Here is a 26,466-nt window from a genome sequence, read left to right as displayed (position 1 = left end):
AAGGGGCCCTGCGACACAAATTAAGCGTGTAGTTTTCATTGCTTCTTCTCGAACTATGGAATGCACTGATTTCGATCATTCTTTTTGCATTCACCTTAGTATTCAGCATTACACGCACTACAGCGCTGCAGTTTGCAGATGAAAAGGCGTTCCAGGACCCCTTTAATCGAGTTGTAGGTCAGCGCTAGTGTGTCCGTGTCGTCTCTAGTGCAGTGGTTTTCAGCCATGGATGATCTGGGAACCCCTTGCAGTGAGAGACAAAGGGTCAGAGTAATAAATTAACACAACATGCAGCTGAAACAGGTGGCTTTTATTTCTCCCTGGCAAAGCATGGTCAGAGTAATGTGCCATGCCGATTCGATGTTAACAGCTTGTTAACAAGCTGTGCTGTCTGCAGCCACCTTCAACCTCTTTTTTAACAATGTTTGTTCTTCAAATATTGAAAGCTAGAGAAAGTGTGCTCGCGCACATATGCCGAAGACAACTGCAACAGAAGCTTTGAAGCCATCTGATAGAGAAGTGGAATTATAGGTTAGCTTTGCCGCAGTGCACAAGTTTTACGCGGCGAAGCATACCACAAATGAAAAGGGGCCGCTGTCGCAGGGAATAGCCAGCCTCCAAAAAGTTTTTTTTTTTTTTTTTTTTGATGAGTGTCGCGGACCCGTCAGGGTCCGTGGACATCCAGTTCAGAACCACTGCCCTAGTGGGTGTGTTCGCGCGATTACTCGTCAACAATGAACCAACCTGCCCAAAAGGAAGTATTGACGATGTCTCGTTCTGTCTTGGCGATTTGAACATTGCGCGCGTTTTTGCTGTTAAATGGGAAAGAGAAAACGATGAAAACAAGAATCTACACGGTGATTAAGGCACAGACCAGTTTGCTTTTAATGACGGGAGTTCAACAAAACAGCGCACAATGCATTCGCACTGGCTTTCCAGGCGAAATTAACCGACCAAGCACAAATGATTGGAAGCAGTGACGCAATAACCCGTCTGCGGCTACAGCCTGTTGCCACACTACAGCCTGCTGAACGGCAAGGAAACGATTGCGGATCGTGTTCGCCGCAGAACACTCTAACATAATTTACTTACATAATTGGCATGTATGTACAGTACGTACTCGTCCGTAAACAACTGGAAGCTGCCGATGCAGTCGCTTGCCGTTTGCAGTCGTTTACACGTTGCGAAAAGAAGCCCCAATACAGGGCATAGCGACACCGGCTGGTTATCTCATAGCAATGAGAGTTCACAAAACAAGAAGCACACATCGCGTTCATACCGGCTTTGCCATCGAAATGACCGCATGCTCGTGTGCATGGCAGATGGACGCGTAACAAATGGCAAACACCTCCTCACACGCAACAACATCGAATGATGACGGGCCCGACAGCGACCGAGCTCTTTTCCGACGTTCGTATGTTCCACGGAGAAAGGAATGTTGATATCCGAGGCTTTCTCTTCCACACAACACGGGACAAACATCTACCTATGATCTACCGCGTGCTTTCGGTTTTCGCCCTGACTTGTCTCGCCTTCAAACGGGCTTCAGATGGAAAAACAAAAACAGAAAAAAAGCTGCCGTGACGTGTATAGTGACGTCAATGCAAAAGTCACGTGACCAGGAGAGGCACTTTAGGGACTAAAACGGCTAGGGACGTTCGCGCATTTTGGTGCCTAGGACGCGCGCGGTTGTCAGGAAAAGCACCTAGCTTCTCGCGCTCGTGATAGTTCACGCCGTGACCGCGCCGCGGCGCTGCAGTCGCCGGCTGGAGTTGGTCGGGATTGTAAAAGCGCACCCCCACGCCGTTCTCACGCCGCCGCCGGAGTCGGAAACACCGGTGCGCCGCCGCCGGCGATTTCATGACCGGCGCACATGCTTAATCTGCGACACGTGACCAGCGGACATTGCGTTTGCTCAAGACTTCCGGTGCTCTTATTGCGCTCAAATTCGGTTTCATGCGGAAAAAAACACCAGATTCTCGCTGGCCGCAGGGCTTCAGAGAATGACTTCTAAGTGCGTAGCACTTTAGGGGCCCGGCGTGTCGTCCATCCACACAGATCCCATGTGCCGTGATCGCGTTCTAAATCAAGTGGTCGTTAGAGGCCTAAAACCAGGCTAGAAACGCTCAAAACAGGATTAAAATAAACTAACGAGGTCTAAAATAGTACAAATAACAAAATTAACCAAGAAGTAATCGCAATTAATAACTTAAAATCGCTAAAAACTCTTCGGAAACATGCGGCTGACTCCTACGCCGCGAAAGAGAGGGCGCCACCGCCTCGCAGAGCGCACGACTTTTCCTCTCACCAGCGCTCCTCTGGCGCTACATCTGAAGGGGCAAACAACCTGACGAAACTCGCAGCAGACGACACGTATCTCAACTGCCGTAACAAGCAGGAAGTCGATAAAGCGCATCAAAAAGTAGCGCGCATGTCGCACACCGGGTTTGGGAATCTCCCTAACAAGATTCTACTCGTGCCTGGGAAATCGTACATGCTTACCTGTACCGTTTGGTAAACGGAGCAGTGGGAACTCTACGAACGGGAATCGCTGGGTGGTCCGTGCGACGCACTTCCTCGGGTTTCGTAGTAGTGGAGCTGCATTTAGAGCAGGAATTAGACCAATCGCTACACAAGAACGACATTTTTTTCTTTGCTTTAAAAGCTGATGCGGCATTGTACTATGCGGCAGTACAAGTACAAAAGTAACTGGATCATCCATGTATTCTGAAGCGCACTTTTACGAATTAACCATCTTAACAATAATTCAATGTGGACACGCCTCGGGAATGCACCAATAACTTCTCGATTTCGATGTATGCCGTAAACAGCGGCTAAAAGATTATTGCACGAATTTTAGTCAATAGACAACCGTATTAAACTTCGCGTGATTTTAGCCTTGATAGACGTTCACCGCACTTGACAGTTTACTTTCGAAAAAATTCAGTTCTTTTTCCTCGGAAACATATACTTTGTGCCCTTAGAAATACGGGATACAGTCCAGCCCTCACGGCCACATTAATAATAAGTAATGCTTATTATGAAATTTTCGGGGCCATATAAGATAGCACTACCTTCGTGCACTTCTAGCCCCACTATGCTCATCGCTACACAAAATTGGGTTTTAAACTGTTTTATAGACAATCCGACTACTCAGAGCGAAATAAATTTCAACAGCACGACTGACACTGTGGGTGCTCTGTTGAAAACAGTCTTTTGTTATTGCGAATATAAGCCTCCATTCTGTTGTCTGGTTACGAGTATGACCCGGCTAATAAAAGAAGGAACAGGTGCCAGAAAACTTAAAGTAGTTAGCTCTATAGCGTGGAACAAAATTTAAATGAGAACAAATGTCAATATTCTCACGCGCATTCCTTTAGACAGTTGTGCAGTCTTACTGGATAAAGGCAAAACAAAAACAGAATTATGAGAAAGATAGGTAATTTCGTCGAAATGGGGGACAGGAAAAACTTACAGCGGGTAGATTTTGTCGCGTTGTAAAGATCCTGCACGCTCTTTACTTTAAAAGCCTGGACAGTCGAAAAGATAGCCGTACGGTAAAAGCTTGAAACAGACCGACAGCGCTTGAGCCTGGCTCTGTCTTTACAGAGATCAGCAAAACCTCGTGATCGCACATTTGTTAATGACATCATCACACCGTACGCACTATTGACCAAGAGAAATCGTTGTGTTTGTTTGACACGTTAATTCATCTACTGCTGCAGGCGATGGCGCCGCAAGATGATCAACTATGGGAGCACTCGAGTCGTTTGAGCAAGGTATGCCCAAGCATATTACGATATACGAAAAGTGCGTTCGTAAGCTTGCAGCAGCTCAGGCTGCAGCTGGCCATAAACGGCGCTGACTTCATGGATCCATGCGGCAAGGAACTGCAACTTGGGGGACTGCAACTTGGTGAAAAACCTGAGTGGTTGGAATGGCATAGTGGCTGCCATCAAAATACATATCAAAGAATTGTTCGACACCAGGGAGCTGGAAGTACGCTTTCCCGAGAAGAGCTTTGACCATCGGGAAACGACCGACCGCATCCAACGAGCGATGCTTCTCCTTCACTGGCTTTTAGTCAAACACGTATGTGTGGTGGCAGTCGAAGTGGAGAACTTGGGTGAGTTGAACAAGTGGGAGTGGTTCGCGCCTTTCTGCAACGGCGTCCGCGAGTCCCGACGACTGAAAACCTTGAGGATAGGTGTTGAAATCAACGATGCCCACTCCTACCTACAGCTGTTAACAGCGTGCAGCTTCTTACGGGACCTATAGGAGCTCTCTCTTCCGGATATTTGCGATACGGAGAATACAAGGAACATGGTCATCCTGGCGGATGTGATATCATGCAACGAGAACCTAAGAGTGCTTGGGGTTCGTGGTTTCGACTCAGCGTCTAAAGGCGCGTCGTCTATTATGCGGGCGTTGCAACGGTGCCATAGCTTAAGCGATCTCTCGCTAGGTGTCAACTCTCCCAGTTGAAAAACCCACCAGAGTGTGTTTGGCGTGTTCTGGTGTGTTTTGGTGTTAACACCAGAACACACTGGTGTGTTCTGGTGGATACACCAGCCTGGTGGGATGTGTTCTGGTGGGAAAACCGACCCATCGTGGTGTGTTCTGGTTGGACGTGTTCTGGCGGGATGTGTTCTGGTGTGAAAATCGACCCAGTGTGGTGTGTCCTGGTGGGAGCGCAGACCCAGTGTGGTGTGTTCTGGTGGAACGTGTTCTAGTGGGGTGCAAACCTAGTGTGGTGTGTTCTGGTGCGAAATGCAGTCATTCACCTAACCTTTTGCACTTAGTATTATCAAGTATGCAGTCACAAACTTGGACATGTATACGTTATCCTATTAAAATAAAATTTCACTAAACGCAATGAACGATCAACAGTATGACAACGCTATTATCTTCACCCGGCCCTGCTATCACACTAGCACCAAAGTGAAATTGTAATATTAAAAAAAAGAGCAGGAGACCTTGCCATCTACGCAAAGAACAAAACATATGTTCCATTCCATACACAAGAGGACACCACTGATCGACTGTATACGGTTCTGTGCCGTGCAGACAAACTATGGAATTGTGAGCTCTGATGTCACAACTGGTGTACAGGTTAAATTAGGTAAGCTTTACGCCTGCATATGTGCAGTACAGAAAATATTTGTGTTAGACGCTTTTTGAGTACCTTGTAGATCTCTAGCATGCCTTTCACTAATTTATCTAGCTATTTACCTAAATAAATATTTATGTGTATATATATATATATATATATATATATATATATATATATGTGTGTGTGCATATATATATATATATATATATATGTGTGTGTGCATATATATTATATATATATATATATATATATATATATATATATATATATATATGTGTGTGTGTGCATATATATATATATATATATATATATATATATATATATATGCACACACAAAATTAGAAACCTCACGGTACACGGTACAAGACACCATGGTAAGAGAACTGCATAGACTTCATGCACACTCATGCATTGCAAAGCTGACAGTAGTTGATGGGGAACCCATAAAAAGACAAAGAAAGCGAGAAAGCGATGTCACATTTGCATTTATTCAACACATCAGCACAGAACAAGTTTTTGTACTTCTAACTGCACTATATAGACATGGTGAACTGCAGTAGGCATACATGCATGTACATCAATGTCCAATAAAAAAAGAATGCAAAATAATCAAAGTAACAGGGCTATACGTTTGAAAATTTCAGCAATCCCAGAACGTTGTGCCATAAAGTGCTTGATTATATCTGCTATAAAATTTTGAAATTATGCTGTACTCGCATAGGAACATTGGAAATGAAAAGCACATTTGAAATGGAAAGCCAAAAACCAGCTTGTAAACCCACTAAAAATATGAGATATTGTTCTTATGGCCTCTGTCCTTAAAAGGGTAGACCCCAAAGAAGGAAGGGCGCAACAAGCCAGCTGCCAGTATCGGACATATCACTTCTCAATGTGGCAACCAAGCACAGAAATATAAGTTCACTGACAGCTAGGCAGAAATAGCATCAGCAAATAGCATCAAAAGAATGTTTCACATGTTTGTTGTTAAGGAACGGTTGCAACTGTAGTTTGTTTTCTGCATATGCATATTTTTCCTGCAAAATGCCAATACTACAAATGTCATACGACAAGGCGGTTAGACAAGCAAGGTGAAGTTGAGGTTTATTTCGGGAAAAAAGCAAAACAAAGGTACAATTTGCCTAGGGGACCGTCGAAAAGCTATAAAAGCCTGACAAGGCGCCTGCCCACTGAAAGCCTAAAATCCCACCAAAATGACTAAATGCTCAGTGTAAAAAATTAACAGTCAATAATGAAATAAGCATAAATTAGTTGCTACGTGCAGGTCACATGTGTATAAGAAAACAAATAGATGAGTGAGTTGGCCCAGGCAATGACATCAGTAAGGCATATATGTGACCAACAAATGAAACAAAGTTTGAGAAAATAAACAAACATGAATGTGACATTACATGACGAAATGTAATATTTCAATGCATAAGGTTTCAGAAATTAAAAAAACAAAGAAAACAAATACTTTAGAGAATACAAAACAATGATTATGATGATGGTGAATATGTTTATGTAGATAGCATAAGTGTGCGCACAGGAGGGCAGGCTGCCCCCCCTATTCACCTAAGAGGGGGGGGTGCAAAGTCAGCCCCATACATTGACATAATAGGCAGGGGGGCGCTGCCAATCGGGGGGGGGGGCAATGTCAGCGCCATACATTGACATAATTGGGAGGGGGGTGCTGCGACGAACCTTCACCCCCCTGAAGGGGAACCCTGCGCACGCCTATGGTAGATAGTAAGTGTGACTGAATCTTCCTTTTAAAAATCCTGTATGAGTCTATATCGTCAATCAGAGTAGTTACATTCGGGTGTCAGATCAAGGTTAAACGACAAATATTTCTGCAATATTCTCTGCCTTACTATCACATGCTCACCGATGAAAGAAAGAAAAGGAAAACTGTACATTCTAACCTATCATATCAACTGTTGGACAAGGTGCACCATATGAACTTTTGGAGAAACACGTCTCGTACACTAGAAGAATAGGGCACACATCTTTTAGTCACCTTCGAAAAGATTCGGCATTTTTGCTACAATGAATGTTCCCCCTCGATTTACAAGAACACACGGTGAAGCCATGCTGCTTTCATGCAGCAAACACTGCCCTACATGTGCTGGTGGATGCTCGATACTGTACATGAAGAGTAAAAAATACTGCTGACAGATAATTTCCTGGCATAACAGTAATATGGTCTGAGCGGCTGCACCATACAGTATGGAAACCTCTTGAACAAACCTCTTGAACAAACCTCTTTAACAATCTCTGAGCAATAAATGCCTCAGACTCCTCGACAGTTTCCTTGAGCAGCATGAAGAGGCTTTTAGAAAGCGGCATGAAATGCCTGATGTATCTTGATGGCAGAATGTCATCAAGACATGGGATGCTGTAATGCAAAAGCCACAATTCTCATTCGGTTGCCTTCCAAAAGGCCCTTTCTGAAACTACAGAGGGCTGCAAGAACATCAAGTGTTGCTGTCCTCACGTGACTTAGACCTACGTCACACTGTGTTTACACATAACCACCAGCTCGATATGAACACCACAAATGTTTTTTTTTAAGGAAGTGGCATTGAAAATGTACTAATTGCATTCCGAGGAACCCCAATAAACTTGTTAGTGTTCTTGACACCGATTTTATTAAGCGCAAGAATACAAAAAACTTCTAAAATCTGAGTCAGTACTCAATCACCAATATCTCACATAATTGGTGCTTTACAAGGAACCTTCTGATCTCGCACCTTCAAATATGAGCTATCAGTGGTTGTAATCCAGTAAGCACATTTTTATTGAATTACGACTCACACAAGCACAAGCTTGCAATCTACTTACAGAGAGGCCAGGAAGCATTACTGCTGAATTTCTTGCCACACAATCAGAGAGGTCAGCATCTGGGTTGTCGACTTCAACATCCTCAGGAACCTCTTGACTACATTCCGAATTACCATGGACCTTGCTGACTGTTATAGGAAATTCATCCTGCAGATATGGTTCATCTTCGAGCCCGACATTGTCCTCAGTAAGCTCATCTGAACTTGCCTGCATAGAAAAGAGAGAGACAAAACAGAAGTGAGACGATATTCAGGAGTTATGCATTCATGTTCGTAAATCAAGTATAAAAGCCACATAAGCAATTTTGTGAAAAAAGCAATAAGCGACACGATAGAGTTAGCTCTCGCCTAGAAGTTGAATCGCACGAGAGTGACAGCTGTTCAATGCTGCCAGTATGAAGGCAGCAAATATGCACCAATGCTGGCATGACATGTACTCTAGCAATTTAAGCATATTTGTTTTTTTTTTGGCCGTTCGCTCCTTCCGTGTGACAACCAGTAGTATGTTACTGATGTACTATTCCAGCTTGGTGCTACTGACTGGTTTCTCAAAAATTCTGGGCAATGAGGGACGTATTATAGATTTCTCCAATTGAGCAATCTAGCAAGAGAAATGAGTGATCTGGTCATGCGACCATCCATTTCGTTGCTTGTCACTGTGACATGCCAAGTAGCACCAATGGAATATAGGCTTCTAGCACTCGCAATATGACGAGAGGTATGAAACTGGCAATGCTTACAGCAAAGTGGTGCAAGCATAAAGAGATCACAGATGCTGCAATACTGGATAAGTCATAGGAATCATTCATGGTTCTGGCAAGAAAAGCGTATTAATGAATCTTATCTGCTCCAGTTTAATCTCATTACTACCGTCCTTTCGACAGCAGCTCAGCATTTTTAATAACAGGCAAGACTGAATCAAATGGTTGAAACGGGATTTGTAAATGGGATAGCTTTATGGATGTGAAGATGTACACAGTAGCCCAAACTGAAACAATACAGGCCAGGAATCTTTCTTCCTGTCTCTGCTTGCACTACCAAGCACTACTTCATTCATTTCATTGAATGAGGTACATTTACTCAATGTGGATGCAATGCGGTTTGTATTGTAGCCTCTGCATAGCACTAGTGCGTTAATGTTTTATGAAGACAGGCAGTAACTGATTTTCTTCGTGGAAATGTGTGCCTCATTTCTTTTGTCACAAACTGCAAGTACATGGGACATTCCTAACGCACCTTGACAACATTTGGGTCCTAGATTTGCTGTTCATAAATAACTGTTCCACTCGGGCACTTTTGAAAGGCCATGCAGTCGATGGCCGTCAAAAAGCCACAACTCTATCGACTCAGTGCACTTGTCACGCTGCTGCTACATGGCAGTTTTGAACGACCGTTGAGGGTTTGAGGCTTTTCTGGAACAGATAGTGTGGCACTGTGGATCTTTATTTTCATTTTCATGTCACCGAAAGTTCAACAATATAAATCCTCATAAAGGCACAAATGTGTCTGTCACTTTTGTTTAAACGATTCAATCAACTGTTTATACGTAGTTTTGAATGCATATTTAGTATACCTACTGACAGCCCCCTAAGCATTGTTCCCCACCAACCCGACCACTCCCTCCCCTCTTACATATACAGGCACCTACCACCCCGCCCCCGTGTTGTTTTAGCAACCTCCTCCTCCTCCTCCTCCCCCCCCCCCCCCCGTCATTTCGAAGTTATGGGTAAAACACTGCTAAAAACACTGCTGGCACCGCGCGCCCCGCTTCTACATCGATGTGAAACAGTTACAAAGTTAAACGAGGATTGCATCGCCCCGCGGTGGAAAGCTGTGATATCAGTCATTTACAGCGAAAGAAGCTCTTGCCTCAGATAAGCACGAACAGAGCGGCTGCATGTACGAATTGATATTGATAACGCCGGGCTCTGAGAGTCATTTCAAGATATCACAACTTACCTGTGAAGCATCTAGAGCAGCAGACGATTCTTTCTTCTGGCTCCACACAATCTGTAGGGGAACTTTGACGATGTAGTCGGTTCTAAATAGAACCGAAAGCGCCGTTTCTGAGGCGGGACCGACCACCACGACGGGGCCATGGGTGCGCGGGGGCCCAGGGTCGTCACTTCAACAGCTGCGCTGTAGTGAAAGAACTACGATCTACAATCATCACATTGTAATTCACCACGTCGTACACACGCCGTTGTTAAACCCCACCACCGAGATGCTTTGGTGGCGAAGTCGGTTAGCACTCAGCGCGGCAGTTTGTGGTGTTGAACGTCGTGGGTTCGAAACCGCGCAATGTAGCTTTTCTTTTTTTTTAGTGTTTTCGTTTCTAGCTTTGAAACATTGCGTCAAGATTAACATGACTTCTCCGAAGGAACCGTAACTTTACTTTTTAAAAGAAAATCAAGCGGAAGGCTGCTGCAGCAGTACACTGTAGCTGCAACCGTACTCGAGACGCGATACATTGTTTCATTGCATCGCATATGAATGGGACGCTGACATGACATTTCCGACCACTGATTTATTACGTTGAGAACGCACTCTAGCTATAAACACTTGAAAAAATAGCGACAATCCTCAGAACTACACTATACTCAGAACGCCGTTGATATAGCATGTTTTATAGAAACAGTTTCGGTTTCGATCGAAACCGGGACTGGTAGTATAAAAGTTGTGATAATATAATAAATTATTAGCAGCGCTTTGAGGTTTGTGATCACTTTATTTGTGAATTAGAGCTCCTAAACGTTCAATTAAAGCACCAATTTAATGGTTGAAGAAGATATCATGCCACTACGCCTTTAGTTAGCGGCAAAACATTCATTTTGACGCCACTGCTAGCAACACTGGCATTGTTTTTCTTTTTATTTTGTCGAGGATTTTCCGTGCGTGAACGATCGCCCGCTTGTGAAAAGTTAGTGCGACGCAGTGTTTCGTCTACGTAAGATACCACTTTCACAAGAACAAAAAGGTTATAAGTGCGAAGAGCGTGCCGTGCGGTGGTTTAACTGCAAGGACGTTGACGACTTCACCCCTGGGGATGTCTTCAGTGCTTACTGGGAGCGGCGATGAGAAGACCAAAGTCGGCTCTACGACACCGTGCTTCTGCATATGACAGGTGATGTAAAATTCTTCATTACATGGGGCACACATTCTGTGCGTATGTTTAAAATCTCTTTTTGCACGTGCAAGTCGAAGAAGAGCTTAAACTTCAATCTGGCTGCGCATGTTCAACTCTTTTCCCCCACACTCGCCTTTGTGCTGAACCACGCCGTTATAACTCCATGTCATGTCCCAGCGCTGGCCGACCGCTATCTACATGAAGCCTATTTACTATTCTGTAGTATGTAGTACTTTACGCCGAGCTGCCGTCGCCGCGTGAGTGTGTACCAGCGAATGCTATGCCTTGCACAGTGTTGAAATCCTGAGTTAGGGCAATATTATAGATTTAACGTTAATTGCTACCGTGGAACCGTGATTTGCACAGATTTTTTTAAAATCCACGATGTGAATCTGTGATAGTATACAGGTGACTACCGCAGTTCTTTGCCACGTGGTATTTTCGAAATGCATGGATCTAGACGGGTGCGAGCAAGTGATGCTCTCTTATGCGCTGCAGCATAGTGCTCAGGCTTCAGGAAGAGGTCGAAACAAGCGTGCGGCCTGCGAAGCTCGAAGCTTACCAGCTTATACATTTTTTTAGCGAAATCTTTGTCAACATGGCATTACACCCATCTTCACTAACCAGAGGTCGTGCTCTTGAATTCGTGTATTCTTCATGATGCTGGTTGTATTGCTGTGAGGCCTTGCTCAGTGCTTTAAGATTGGTCTTCAGGACATAGCTTGACGGTGGTCCTGGTGGAAGCTTTCCCACATGTATTTATGCAAATGTGTGCTAATCATCATAATTACTTTCTTATAAGTGTGACTTAATTGTAATATTGCACTACTGCTAGTTGGAATCATAACTGTATAAACAAAATTGTTTATTTTTCTGTCACAATTGTCACATAGTGCTTGGTACCCATTGCATGTTTGCATAGTTTTGTGTGACTGTGTTGGCTTGTATTGTCAACTGACTTATTTATCGATTATGACGTGTCACTTTTATTCACAGTCCAAACAAGAAATGGACCAATGTTTCAATGCATACGGAACAAAAAAAAAAGATACGCCGACCAGCCCAAACAAACATTTATGACGTCTCGGCTTTCAGCACGCAAGCCTTGATCACAATGAATGCATCACCAGAAGTGCTTCGTTTAAATGGGCTTGAGTAATCACTGCAAAGGCTGTGCGTAAATGGGGTTTCGATTTCCGTCGTTAAGATTAACTCTCTTGCAAATGGTCTGTATGATAAGTGATTCTGTACGTCACCGAGATGCTGCCATGTTTTCTATTGTGACGATTTTTGCGTTGGTCCAATCAATCTTGTGGTCATTCATCACGGCGTGTTCAGCTAAAGCGTTGTTGTGGACGCTCTTATTTTTTGTCACGAGCGTGCTGCTGCAGACGCTTCTTGTAGTTTCCTGACTCTCCGATGTAAACACTCTTGCAGTCTGCCAAGGTATCTAGTAAACTACACTGGGGAATTGCTCCCTGGGCAGGCGGTCCTTCACTCTTACAAGTTGATGGCGCATCTTTTTGGGTGAAATGTGTGCCACATACATGTCATACTCATGTCGGACATGTGCCAAACATTCGCTTGTTGCAGAAATATGCGTTACAGGGGCTCGCTTCGTAGACGCGGGGGCCAGCAGGGAGGAAGTGCGTCAAGGTGTCATTGTCATGACAGCTGAATTTCGCCTCTGTGCACTCCGCTTTCAACAAGAGGGCTGTTGTCAGCACGCTGCTACAGCATGCCAAAAGATTGGGCTCAAAGCCACATGATGCAGGCATGGCAAAGGTACGGGATGACCTCGCTCATTGTGGATACCCTAGGCACTTTACCAGTGCAATAGACTGTCAACTGTCATGACGGGTACACACTTACGTGCCTGCTTCCTGCTGGCCCCCTCCTCTACGAAGCAAGCCCCCGTACCGTATATTTCTTGAACAAACGAATGTTTGGCACATGTCCTACGTGAGTATGACATGTATGTGGCACAAATTCCACCCGAAAGTTCGTGCCATCAACTTATGTGAGTGAAGGATCACCTGCCCAGGGAGCGTTTCCCCAGTGTAGTTTTACTAGGTACCTTGAGCAGACTGCAAGGGTGTTCACATCTGAGTCAGGAAACTGCAAGAAGCGTATGCAACAGTATGCCTGTGATGTAAATAATACAAGCATTCGCAACAAAGCTTCAGCAGAACACGCCATGATGAATGACTACAAGATTGATTGGACCAACGCAAGAATCGTCACAGCAGAAAAAGTGACAGCATCTTGGCTACGTATGGAATCGTTTATCATGCAGACCACTTCTAAAAGAGGCATGGCAAAGGTACGGGATAACCTTAACAACAGAAATCTAAACGTGATCAATGCGAGGTCCTTGCAGCAATTTCTCAAACCTATTCAAATGAACCGCCTCTGCTGATGCATTCATTGTCAACAAGGCTTCCATGCTCAAAGCCGAAACGTGATAAACGTTTGTTTGGTCTGGTCGGCATCTCTTTTTGTTTCAAATGTACGGTGCCGGCCACACGGGATTCCTTCACGCTGCCGACTTCCATGCCAACACAAAGAGTGCAGAAACCGCAACAGAAGGTGACGTAATGGGAAAGCTGTATATCTTCTTTTGCTTCGAAAGCTTTTCAGATACAGCGCCCTAGCATCCTTGGTTCTTACATAACTCATATTATGTGTAGCATCTGGAATACTGTACTCTATGTCAATAGTTTCTTGCTGCACTGGGGAAGCCGCAGGATTCATTTGCGGACAGAAATACCAAATCTTCCTAAATATGCATTAATTTATGCCATGTCGTCAGCTCAACGTCTGCTTGCCATGTTGTCTGTGCCTCCTATGTGCTTAGTGAATTGACCCAGCAAATATTTGGCATTTTAACCATAAACTGTGTTTACATGAACGTGGCAGTAGGGCCTTGCTTCACATATACATTTTTCAGCAGTTTCCTGCAGCTTCCTTAGATTTTAAGTAAGGACAAACACTTTGCACACAAGCGTAAAAAGACATGGAAACACATGAGCATAAAGGTATGTGCTAGCGCAATTACATGTCGTGACACCAGGTGCCCTCTTTTTCACAAGTCTCTAAAATGCACTTTGGCACATGCCTGGCAGTCTCATAACGTCTTGCATTCGCCTTCACAACTTGATGCCTTTCATGTCCTGCACAACAGGATTGCTTTTCTTGAAAATCAGTCACATTTGTGCGCCATGAATGGGAAGCATGGAGTGATGTTTTGTCTTCTGTATCTGGACCCATGTGGATGGCGCCAGCCAAGAATGGCAAAAATAGGGAAAACCTGTGCCACTCACACAATATTTCATCCATGTGAATTACAAACTTTTAAGCATTTTTTAATTAGCAGTTATCGTCTACTAGTGAAGTGTTGCCAGCTGAAGTGTGCAAGCTTCTCCATGTCTTGACACCACCCCCCTTCATGTGCTTCTTGTGTCACTGATCATGGACACCTAATTTTCAGATGCTGTCACCATTTGCCAAATTTTACGAAACATTAAGATCACAGTGGCGCATCCCATTTGAGAAAGGTTTGAGGGCTTTCACAGCAGGTGCCATGCCACTTTGAGGCTGTGTTGTTGCCATGCTGAATGATTCTTTAAAGTACTCTTATTTGACTACTGAAACCTCATATTAATTTCAGAGTTCATTGAAAGTGGCATGGTTGAGATGTCCGCCAAGAACCGAATCCTGGTTAGGGAATGAGAGCGCGATGTGAACACTGCCTGATTACACTGTGGCACCCAAGACTTGAAGGCGAAGGTCAAGCGTTCTCCAAGTGTTTTTAAGCATTGTTGGTAGGGTGAGATAGTAAACAGATATTAATAAGAAAATCCTAATAAATTAGGTTGCTTTGCAGAAACTGTGTGGGAACAGAGCTAAGTCATTTTCTGAATACCCATGCAGGCCACTTGCCACTTCGTTGCAAAGGAGACTACTAAGGAGGCGTTTCTGGATGACACGGCCTGTTCGAGCCTTCCATTGTGGGATGAATAGTTATTCCCATCATTAGAGCCTTCACCAAATGAGATTGGAGGTGTGTACTGCTTTCTTTTTTCGCTCCAAGTATTATTCCAACCTGTAGTTATAGTACCAACGAAGGTTAGTAGGCACTTAACGTTCGTTACATATATGGTGCGAGCGACGCAGTGAATGTATCTCATTTTCCCAAATGCCGATTACACTTTCTAGTGCACTCTTTAAATATCAGAACCTCACACTGTACTCATCTACAGTGTCGATGGACGTTGATTACAAATGCATCTGTGAATCATAGACCGCTCCTGCACTTCATGGGCAACCAAGTTGTATTTTTTTTTTTTCATTTATGCCGTAAGGCGCACTGGTGCCAAAAAAATAAATAAAAGCTAGGTGACGCTTTTGAGCCGCTCAGCTGGTCCAGCAGTGGGACAGATGGAAATCGTCGGGAGGCCGTCGCAACTAAACACTGAAGTGCGTTATTGAATTGCGCAGTAACATGTTGCACCTTACCAAATTCACTGTGTCGAAGTCCTGGCATGGCGCAAGCAGAAAGCTACAGCACGAGGCCCGTGCGCTCGTCGCGGCGGCTGCTGCGGCATACACACTTTTCCCATAAGCGCTTGCGCGTCGGTTGGTGGCGCTCGTGTGCTTGAAAAAGGTCTATTGCTTTTAAAGGCCATAGTGGCTAAGCGCAATTGGCAAGCACAAGAGTGTTCATAACACCAAATGCTCCACTGGAAAGGTATCTCTTGCAATTCAATACGTCACGTTCATATCAGTACATAAAAAGTAATCGTTGAATAAATGTGAATTCAGTGTTCCGGCACATGCTGCTCATGATAGTACGTCGTATACAACACAATAATGCATGCCGATACCGTCGTGCTGTACCCTCGTACTATGCCACTAAACTGCTACATCTGATATGCATCCACATGGTAATACCTGCGCTGACATTTCATGTGTAGAGATACATGCAGGGTTGTTCAGATATATGCAGTATTTATGATTTAAGAATGCGGTTGTACGTTCTTTTCGAGTCATGCTCCCACGGCGCCAATGAGCAGCGGGCGACCAAACAGCCGACTTGCTCGACGCTTGCACACATTTCCCATAGTGCCTGCGAGGCATTCTGGGATTGCTTGAAAAGGTCTATTGAGCAGCTGTGAAAAATTCATTCAGTGGTCTTCCTGTATCATAACAGCGCTATTTTTTTCTGTGTTCATTTGTAGGTGCCATGGGTCCTCGAACAGTAACATATATAAATGGGTGCAGACATCCTATCCTATTGCATGCTTTCACAGTAATGCAGCAGCTTGGTCTTGAAGTAGTGCGTGTGTGCAGCTGTGGTAAAATTTTGTTTTGGTTACAGTTCAGTACCACTAATGATGTGCATATTCGCTGCTCCGACCACTTATGTCACAAGCGGTCTATGCTGTAATGTCTCTGCCAAAGTGGTCATCTTTAACAGTATGCGGCACAGTGCAAAGTTATTGAATATAAATTTGATGTAGAGGTGGTTGAATTCATTCAAAGCTCACTGTCGTGCTTTTTTTTTTATCTCACTTGCCTCAGTCTAGCAAGAGCATGTGTATCCATGGCACCTACAGAATCTTAACAAATGTTTGGAACATAGGTGCAACACTGAGCAAACATTGGCATCATTTTCTGAACAGTTTCTGACGTTGCAAAATATTTTCTTTGCGCTCTTACATTTACAGGTACAATAATAACTTTTCTAACTTACTAAACGGTGGAGCCTGAATTCTAACAGTTTAGCATTTGTTGATATTACTCCATGAACAGGTTCAGCACAGTGTTGCTATGGCAGCAACAACTGCGCCTGCTACTGACTCTGCTGCCACCTCATATCCTGCAGCGAGACCAACTATATGTGCTGCCTCTTCTGGTCCTGCAGCCTTAGCAGTCACACTGCCTTCTGCCTCTGATGCTGACATGTCGCAGTGTTCGTTCAGCAAGGATGAACAGCTAAGATAATCAAGGATCCACAAGGAGTATTATAGGTGCGTAGCCTATCATGATAATAACTAGTAACAAGAGTGCTTATTTGGGCCAGTCTGTACATGTGCATAAGAAATGAGAAACAGCACGAACCACAGGATGACAGGACAGAGATGAACTAAGCGCTGTTCTGTTCGGACTACGTTTACAGTGCAAGTATGTCAGTGCTAAGTCCATATCTATGCTTTTGTCTTGTGGTTCGCGCTGTTGCTTGTTTTCTTTGAGCTAGTAACAAGATGTGGACTTGAGCTAGTCGGTAAATAGCTGCGTGCGAAGGCATAGGATGTGTTTGCGTCTTGTTTATTTTGCAATAACTAGTCTTGTGCCGAGTTTCAGCTTACCTAACCAAGCAACAATGAATGTGTGGGTGCAGAGTATGTTAATTGCCAGTTCTTGCACAGTCAGTCTGCATGTGGCTTGATAATCACGTTGTCTCGACAAAAACCTAAAAAATAATGCTGCTGTAGTAAGAGCGACAACAATGCAAAAAAAATTGTAAGAGGTGCTGGTAGTTACCTTTGCTCGCTAGTGCTGCATGAGTTATGCTGATAATCTGTGCCCAGCCTTTACCGAAAGGTATACTTCAGCTTTCAGAAGCTGAACTTACTTTTCAAGGATGGCTTATCTTTCTATTCAAAAGGAACATCATGTGAGCTACTGCATTCACAGTGCGTGCGGCGATCTGGGTCAACACAAGCTAGATTGTGTTGCCAGTGTAGTCATCATTCACCGTGGTCATGAAGCGATACAATGCTGAATTGTAGCTTAAAATCTGTGCGGAGGCTTTGATACTCATTCGGTAACTGATCAGCACTTGCTGGAATGAGGGCATTGTGTGTGTGAGGGCACATTCAAAGTGCAGCTGCAGCACGGCACCCTGAAATATTTCTTAATCCACAGGAGCTTCTGCCACGCTTGTGACATAGCGTGAACGTTACAAGGAGTCGAAATGAAATTACTGCTCGCCGCAACCGATGCAGACAAACCGCATTGTTGCTGTTGACGCGCTCATTATAGTGATTACTCTTTGTGAATGCATGCCGGCAATGGGTACCGAATAAGAATGAAGCTACTGTTTGCCAGAAGAGATGATACTATTTACGCATTCGTAGACGGTCATTGCTCAATTTTGAAGACGCGCAGTCAGTACATACAACAGGCATCAAAAATTTTCAGGTGGTGGCCTTCGAACCTCCAAGCAACCCCTGTAAATCCCTTGCTGGGCCAGTGAACACAGTCCATCATGTTTTCTTTCGTGTATTTTGCCAATTATGAAAGCTGTGCTTGTGTTTTTCAAACTTTAACTCTTTCCCAATTACTTTTATAGATAGCAATTCTGAGAGCCCATTCTCACTTCTTAGCAAAAGAAAAGCATTTTTTCCTGTTTAAAAGCTGGCTAAGAAATGGCGAGGCCTTTAACGATACTGAGTGCATCACTTTGCAGTTTTTATCATTTATGCGCTCTTTGACAACTTTCAATTGCACAAGCCATTTTGATAATAATTTTCTCACAGCACTTGAAGCACAAAAATCTGAGAATATAGATACATAATGGGACTGCTTATTTTGACTGTTGACTAATATGTATGTTGCATTCAGTGTTCACCAAACACTGAAATGTGCAGTGTGATAAACTAAGGTATACCTCGCAAGGCATTATTAACTGGTCAATTATAATAGAGCTGAAACGTGGGAGAATATGCATGTGAAACTTAAGAAATTATACGATTTAGGGGAATAAATAACTATGTGGCTAATGCAAGTGAAACTTAGAAAATTATACGATTTAGGAGAACAATAATAATTCATTCTAAAAAGACGGCGTGCAAAGACGGACACAAGAAAGAAGTCAGGACACCACAAACGCCGACTAACAACTGAAGAGACGCGCAACGGCGGAAAAGAAAGAAGGCACGAAAACTTATCTGCGCATGCTCATGCAACAGGCGAACCTATCAATCTGGCACGCGTGGGGGTCTACATGGAAGTAACTGTTAAGGCATTTGAACTGTTCTGTCTTTTTAGAATGAATACTTACCAACTAACTCCGCTCTCTGTTAATTCTGAATAATAATAATGTGGCTAATGCTGCACTGTTATCATTTACTACTTCCATGTTGACATAGAGGTAGTTTCAATATTATTTTCAAGCTTGCACTTGGCACAGTAGAGCCCCACTGTTATGTTCCTCGCTGCGTTTTCCTGGCTGGTACATCGTCTACCGCTGGTCCCAGCATAGCTTCCATAGGGTCCAATATATTGGGAATCCCATTACATCCTTCAGTCCCTTCAAAAATGTATCAGCAGGGTTCTCTGTATGTGTTTCAGTTCAATGTGTAGTTCAGACTTTTGAAATTCAGCTCGTTGTTATTGTCGTTGGGATGAATTAAACAGTGCTGTTTGCTAAAGAAATAATTTTTTGTTTGTATCTGTGCAGGTTGACCTGCCTAACGGTGGGACGCTATCAAGGACCGCCTCGAGAAAGGACTTCCATTTGGTTCAGCGGTCCACCATCGCAATATGGTGGACAGATGCCCACGCACATAGGAGCTTCACGGGAACGAACCGTTTTGCAGTAGCAGGCGGCCAGAAGCCTGCACATCGGCCATTTCCCCACATAAAGTGGGAGCATAGAGAGGTCAGCGAGAAAGCTTGTGCATTTCAGTAGCGTGCATGTTTTCTGTCATGCATGCATGTCGTTTTATAACCTGGTACCAGTTCGGCGACTTCAGTGCCCTATTTCTGAGCACAGCTGCAAGTTATATTTCCAGTCACAGAATGTACATGCCTAATGGTTAAAATGCTGAAATGCTTGTCTACTTCAAGCAATACTGCAAGTTGGCCCAGTTGGAACATATTCATCTTCACGGATTAGCGCAAGCACACGGAGACAAAGAGATACACAACGACTAGCGCCATCTAACAACTGGTTTATTTTTTCGCAAATCTTCACTTAACAACCCTCCGATCGGTGCGATCTAGTAAAAAAACTCGTCAAAAGCGCACATGGCACAGCGCGTGATCACGTGCCTTAACGTACATATGACGACAGCAAAATTTCTTTCTCAAGCAAGGCAGCAGAGGGGTGGCTAACACACTTTCCTTTTTGCTTGTCTATGTAAAAGGCCTCCACTTTCTCCCTTGAAGTTTGATTGCGATGCCTGTATTCAATGATGGTGCTACTAAAACAAGGGGTGCATGCGCACTCATTGCAATGCAGCGCTAAATATGTGTTACGGCAGCCTTTCAGACTCGACATATCTTCCCTTAGCCTTGTGTTTATACATCTGCCAGTCTGCCCTACGTACACATGACCACACGTCAAAGGAATGTTGTACACTACATTGTTTACACATTTAACAAACTGCTGCTTCTTGGTACACATTTAACAACTTAGTAGTGATTCCTTACGTACACGGGCTATCTCACAGAATAAAAAGGTAGCTGGAAATTACAAAGTTAAGGTGGTGGGTGTTTTTGGCCAAGAACAAAATCGGAGGTTGACCAGAAATGTGAGAAACTGAAAACTGTACAGGATAACACAAGCACCAGTTTGTTCAATGTGCAAACAATGTAGTGTACAATATTCCTTTGACGTGTGCTCATGTGTACGTTGGGCAGACTGGCAGATGTATAAACACGAGGCTAAGGGAACATATGTAGAGTCTGAAAGGTCGCCCTAACACACGTTTAGCGTTGCATTGCAATGAGTGCACGCCTTGTTTAGTAGCACCACCATTGAATACAAGCAACGCAATCAAACTTTGGGGAAGATAGTGGAGGCCTTTTAGATTGACAAGCAAAAAGAAAAATGTGTTAGCCACCTTTCTGTTGCTTTGCTTGAGAAAGAAATCTTGCTGTTGTCATCTGTATGATAAGGCATGTGATCACGAGCTGTGCCATGTGCGCTTTTGACGAGTTTTTTAGGCCAGATCGCGCAGATCGGAGGGGTGTCAAGTGAAGGTTTTTGAAAAAATAAACCAGTTGTTCGATTGCGCTCGTCGTTGCGTATCTCTTCCTTGTCTCCTTGTGCTTGTGCGAATCCGTGAAGGTTGTCTGCTTGCTTTTGCAAGTATCTGCACATTAAAATAATTTGATATAGTTGAAATCTTGATGGCATCTGTTGCATGTTCTTCTTTGTCCGGAGTTTTTTGAGGAAGGAAAACCTGAACTATGGTATTATCCATCATAGTACCGACATTTGTGGTGTGCGAGCCTTCCCGAAGTTCAATAAAAGCATTAAACCTGAGCATTCCAGCTTTGTAAGGAATCATGGTGAAAATTTGTTGCAATGGTAGTCCTACATTTAAAAATTAGCTCCTCAGTTTGTATGTTAGGCTGTATGACGAGCACGTAGCAGGTTATTTACTGAAGAGCGCGTAGCAGACGTATGAAGAGCACGTAGCAAACGTATATTTTCTGCTAGTGTTACCTAAATGGATCTTAATCAGCTACCGTAGTTCATTGATAAGCATTTCTCAATGAACGAAAATGGATCTGTGTTCCGTCATTTTCTTTGCCTAAAAAGGCGGAGCACAAATCTGCAACAACCATAGTGAACTGAAATCATCAAGTTAGGGAAACCCTGTAATGAATTGTTCTTGCAGTCTCTTCCAGGCACTACAGTGCTGCCCAAAGCCTTTCGGAAGAGGAAGCGAAACAGGCCGCCCAGAACACCAGGCTTTTGGCTGTCCCAGAAGACAACCAAGTTGAGGCGAGGGCAGAAAAAATAAACAGAGAAGTCATTTTCATTTTCAAACTACTGTGTAAGGCTTATGTTTTCGCCCGTGGCCATGTAAACATGCATGTTTTCATTCACAATGCATTTAAGGAAAGGCAATTACACCTGGACCCGTCGTGCAAAAACACACCAGCCCGGTTCTTGCCAAAACACGCCAGTCCGGGTCTCAACAAAACACGCCAGTCCGGTTCTTGCCAAAACACACCAGCCCGGTTCACACCAAAAACCGGTCGTATACACCAGACCCGGGACACCCGCCAGAAACCGTGTCTGAATTCCCGCTCTGGTGGAAACGGGAAAAATACGCCAGACACGGCCTGGTGGATTTTTCGACTGGGTCAGCGCAGAAGCAGCAGATATCTTCATGAAGATGCTGAATGGCAATAATACGATGAAGTCGCTATGCCTAGATGCTGAGGAGCAGCAAAGGTATATCACCGTGAATATTGTGTCATCTGCGCTGAAGAACGCAACGGCTCTCGTGAAACTGGAGCTGGTTGGCTTTTATTTGCCCACTTCCGACGCCTAGATGTTGGCGGTGAACTTGGTTCATGCCCAAACTGTACGAGATCTCCACCTCGCCGACAGCGTGCCATACTTTTCGTTACCAACTGAGCACATATACACACCAGCTAATGGCCCACGGGGACGCAGGTCCACGCACATTGAACCTTACATCTACATTCTGCCAAAGCTTCTTTGCTTACGAAGCCTTGAGCTCGACCTGCTTCGTTTCCCCACAGAAGACCAGCGTGCCTTCCTTGAGGCTCTCGCTGCAAACGAATTCCTCCAAGACGTGCACGTTAAGCCACCAAATCGTGGATGTCCAAGCGAGTTATTCCGTATCGCCGATGAACCAGGCACCGCCAGCCGCATTCGCTCAACCCCTCTTGTCGCTGACGAGACAAGCTTTACCACTATACCGAGAGGGTCGCATCTCGAATTGGTAATCCTCGTGGTCCAAGCAAATCCCCTGTGCAACGAGAAACCGCCGGTAAACAAATGCTTCGAAGACTTGCGATCACTCGACCACGTAAGCAACTTGTCTTTAGTGATGACAGGAGACATTATTCAGCTGTCGTCGGCTAAACTTCTGGCCGCGTACCTTCAAGATACGGAATGTCTCAAAGTGGCCACGTTGAACTTACGTGCAAAACACGACTCTGAGAAGATGCTGCTCAATTCCATCGCGCGAAACACGAGCATGACGATTCTCTGCGTGGAGAATTGGTGCCTGAGCCAATGGAGCGTGGAGATTCTTGCCGACTTAGTCTGTTCCAGCAAGAGGTATCACAGTTTGACCTACAATCGTCAAAGCAAGGTTCCAGAGAAAGCGTTCGTCTCTCGGCTATCCGCGTCGATTCAAAGCAACTACACCCTCGTGTCGGTGCGCACATACTAGCGCAAAGAAAACAGCAAGAACTGGGCGATCATCCAGAATGCGGCCACGCGCAACGCCGCCTTCCTGGAGAGAGCATCGCGACTTGTTTCAGGCCTTTCCACTAACATCGCTGACGCCGAAGATCTCGCGCTGGTGGCTTCAAGCCCTCTGCTGCCGTTGCGGGTGAGCGAAATGGCCGCAGTAAGCGAGTGCGAAGCTGCAAACATGATACGACGAACAATCAGGAAGCTGAGGGACCTTGACGCCGTCATGGGCATCACCGCCATCGACTGGGATAGTGTCATGTGTGTATAGAACAGAGAATGCCGGACCTGCTTGGACACACTGCCTGCGGACTGTTGGCTGGCCATTCGGCGATACCGGAGTGTCGCGGACGTGGAGGACAAGTCCAGTATGTGCTCTAGAGGTGCGCGCTGCCGCGCCGCGCCGCCGCCGCCGCCTGTTTTGCCCTCGCCGCTTTGCGCCGCCGCGAAGTCCCCAGAGCGGGCACGCCGCCGCCGCCGCCGCGCAACAATTTCGGCGCGGCGCCGGCGCGCCGAAATCCGTCTATTTTTTTTTTCACGATGCCACGGCGTATGCGCCTTTCTCCTGAAGGAAAAAGTCGCGAAGCGCCGTACGATCTTGGAGGCTCTGGACCTGTGGAAGACCAATACCATAGGCAGTTTGCTAGCTGACGCAATCCCATCCGTAGCCTGGGCTTCCCATCATTCTCATAGTCACTGTGCCATAGTGGTTGCACGATCGCAGCACCAGATTCCCCTCTAGTTTATAGTACGAAACTCTAGGAGTTTTAGCATGCGACACGAGCTGCTGCTCCTAGAAAACGTTGCAGTGGCGCCCTCTCTTGGAGGCAATGAAAAAATAGCGTGCCGGCGCCTCGCCCTTCGCGGCACTAGAGACTACTCTATTCAACTATAGCCACAGAGAAAGGCAGCAAGCAACTACACGCGGCGCACCAGTCGCGGAGAAAAAATAACGGCATTAGAGCAGGAACGAAGCGAACAAACGGGGCGACCTTTTTGTCTGCAATCGCAGCGTGTGGAGTCCTAATGGATTCGCCTCATATTCTTATGGAGCCAGTGAGCTTGTTTACGATATCATGTAATCGGAAAGGTGGCAGAACCAGCGATGTGTGGAATTACTTTGGCAACCTCGTCTGCGTGAAAGACGGTAAACAAAGAACTATAGGAGACCAGCACTTTTGCGCCCTTTGTCTGGAGGATGCGAGGCACAAGGATGAGAAGACACCATTCTTGGAGTGAGTAGCCTTTTTCCACAGTTTTCGCATTTCAATGCTTCTCAACCTGTGGATTGGTGGCGTTTGATTGTGAATGCTAGATTCCAGACGGTCCCATTTATTCTACATTTTTGCATCCGTACCACACGCTGCCATTAGAGTATCGCGCATAAGCCATTTCCATTACGATACAGTGATTCTGGTAAAAACATTTTACGTGTGAGGAAAAAAATGCCCATTTGACCTTTAGGCTGCGTTGCGCTTTGATGTGAATGTAATTCCATATTCAATTCCATTTTCGCTCGGCAGTTGCGGCGTAAAACATTACGCTGCTGGGGTGAGCACCACCAATCTCCAGAGACATCTAACCGATGCCCACAAGGTTCAAACCCAGAAGAAGAAGCCGACGGGAACAGACTTGAAGAAGTTTTTCACAGCGGTATCAAGACCCGATGGCTCAAGCAACAGGAAAAATCTACTGATGATGATTAGTGGGGTTTTTTTGGCGCAAGGGCCATGCGGTGGCCAAAGAGCGCCATGTCTTTTATGTGGTGTTAGCGATGACCAGTGATACGATGATAGGGTGTATTGTGGCCGTATAGAGGCCTAAAATCACGCGCTATGAAGAAGCGTAAAAAATGTGTATACAGTCTAAAATTATGGCAGTGACAAGTGGTGTGATCTATGGTTGTGGGATAAATGACGAGTGATCATGGTATTTACAAGTGAAAGGCGGGATAACAGCACGAGTGCCTCCTCAAGGCCTTTGATCCCAAAGGCCGGGAGGCAGGTGCTTCCTTTGATGGAAACCGTAGCAGCAGCCTCAATCATGAGGCCGCGCTACGGAGCGCCTGGAAAAATAACCTTGAAATTATGTACACTTTTTAAAAATTCAAAGAGGGACTGATATTTAAAAAGGGGTTCTCTGCCAATGAACATAGCAGGATGAAGAGGGTACTGCAGGTATACAGATGAAAAATGCTTTTTTCTGAGAGCGTCTAGTTCCCTGCATTGCAGTAAGGTGTGGAGTACAGTGAGGGGGTCGCCACAATGGTCACACACAGGTGGATCGCCTCCGGACAGAATGTATGAATGTGTACTGTATGTGTGGCCAATCCTAAGTCTGCAGAGTGTAACTTCTGTGTGGCGTGACTTTGATACTGGCGGCCAGTTACCTAGTTGCGGCTTGATAACGTGCAGTTTATTTTGTGTGTGCTTATCCCATTTGCTCTGCCAAAAGGCCCTGAGCTTTCTTTTGAGGAATGGTTTTAAGTCTATTGGAGGGACAGCTACAGATGTATTGGGACTGTTTTCGTGGGCGGATGCTGCTAGCTGATCCGCCAACACGTTGCCTTGTATCTCGCGGTGCCCTGGCACCCAGCACACTATGACGAGTTGTTTAAGTGAGTAGATCGTGCATAAAATAGAGTAGAGCGAGACAAGGACAGGATTTGTGTGTTTTGTCATAGTTTTTAAAGCTTTCACTACACTTAATCAATCCGTGTATATCACCGCCTTTTGTAGTTTTAACTGTTTTATGTGTTTAACTGCCGCAAGTATCGCGTAGGCTTCTGCCGTGAAGATACTGGAATCAGGGTCAGAATACCGGAATCGGAAAAGGATGGACCAACGGCTGCGTGCGACACAGAAGTATTGGACTTTGAGGCGTCTGTAAAGAATTCTGGACAAGTGTATTTGTGCTGGAGTTCGAGGAAGTATGTACGGATATGTGCAAGTGGCGCGTGCTTAGTAACTTCCACGAAGGAAACATCACAATCTATAAGCTGCCACTGCCACGGCGGTAGTTGTGGAGCGGGAGCCATTAGAGAGTGTTCGAAAAGTGGCACACCCGTTTCCTCAGCCGAGCCCCTCACGCGAAGCGAGTAGGGCTGTCTCACCGAAGGACGGTTGTTAAACAGGGCAGAACTGGATAAATCATTATATGTGGGGTGTGAGGGGTGTTCCTTGTCTGCGTT

The 26,466-nt window shown here is 45.0% G+C and overlaps 2 long non-coding RNA genes across 4 annotated transcripts; one reads left to right on the top strand and one right to left on the bottom strand.

Moving 5' to 3' along the window:
• Positions 1-5,581: 5,581 nt before the first annotated feature.
• On the bottom strand, positions 5,582-10,539 carry LOC119383990 (uncharacterized). Of its 2 annotated transcripts, XR_005181818.1 has the most exons (3): positions 9,913-10,172; positions 7,955-8,161; positions 5,582-7,508 (listed from the first exon to the last, which is right to left on the bottom strand). It is a non-coding gene; the product is annotated as an uncharacterized LOC119383990 (long non-coding RNA). The 2 variants fall into 2 exon arrangements; XR_005181817.2 differs by having other exon boundaries at positions 5,582-8,161; positions 9,913-10,539.
• A 304-nt stretch (positions 10,540-10,843) lies between these two features.
• Positions 10,844-19,718, top strand: LOC119383989 (uncharacterized). 2 transcript variants are annotated; one of them, XR_005181816.2, is made up of 5 exons: positions 10,844-11,077; positions 12,077-13,669; positions 15,014-15,143; positions 16,895-17,112; positions 19,548-19,718. It is a non-coding gene; the product is annotated as an uncharacterized LOC119383989 (long non-coding RNA). The 2 variants fall into 2 exon arrangements; XR_007415218.1 differs by having other exon boundaries at positions 12,077-15,143.
• The last annotated feature ends 6,748 nt before the right edge of the window (positions 19,719-26,466 follow it).

The sequence above is a fragment of the Rhipicephalus sanguineus genome, chromosome 2 (assembly GCF_013339695.2).
Source record: "Rhipicephalus sanguineus isolate Rsan-2018 chromosome 2, BIME_Rsan_1.4, whole genome shotgun sequence".
NCBI lineage: Eukaryota > Metazoa > Arthropoda > Arachnida > Ixodida > Ixodidae > Rhipicephalus > Rhipicephalus sanguineus.
This window is presented reverse-complemented; position numbering and strand designations above follow the sequence as displayed.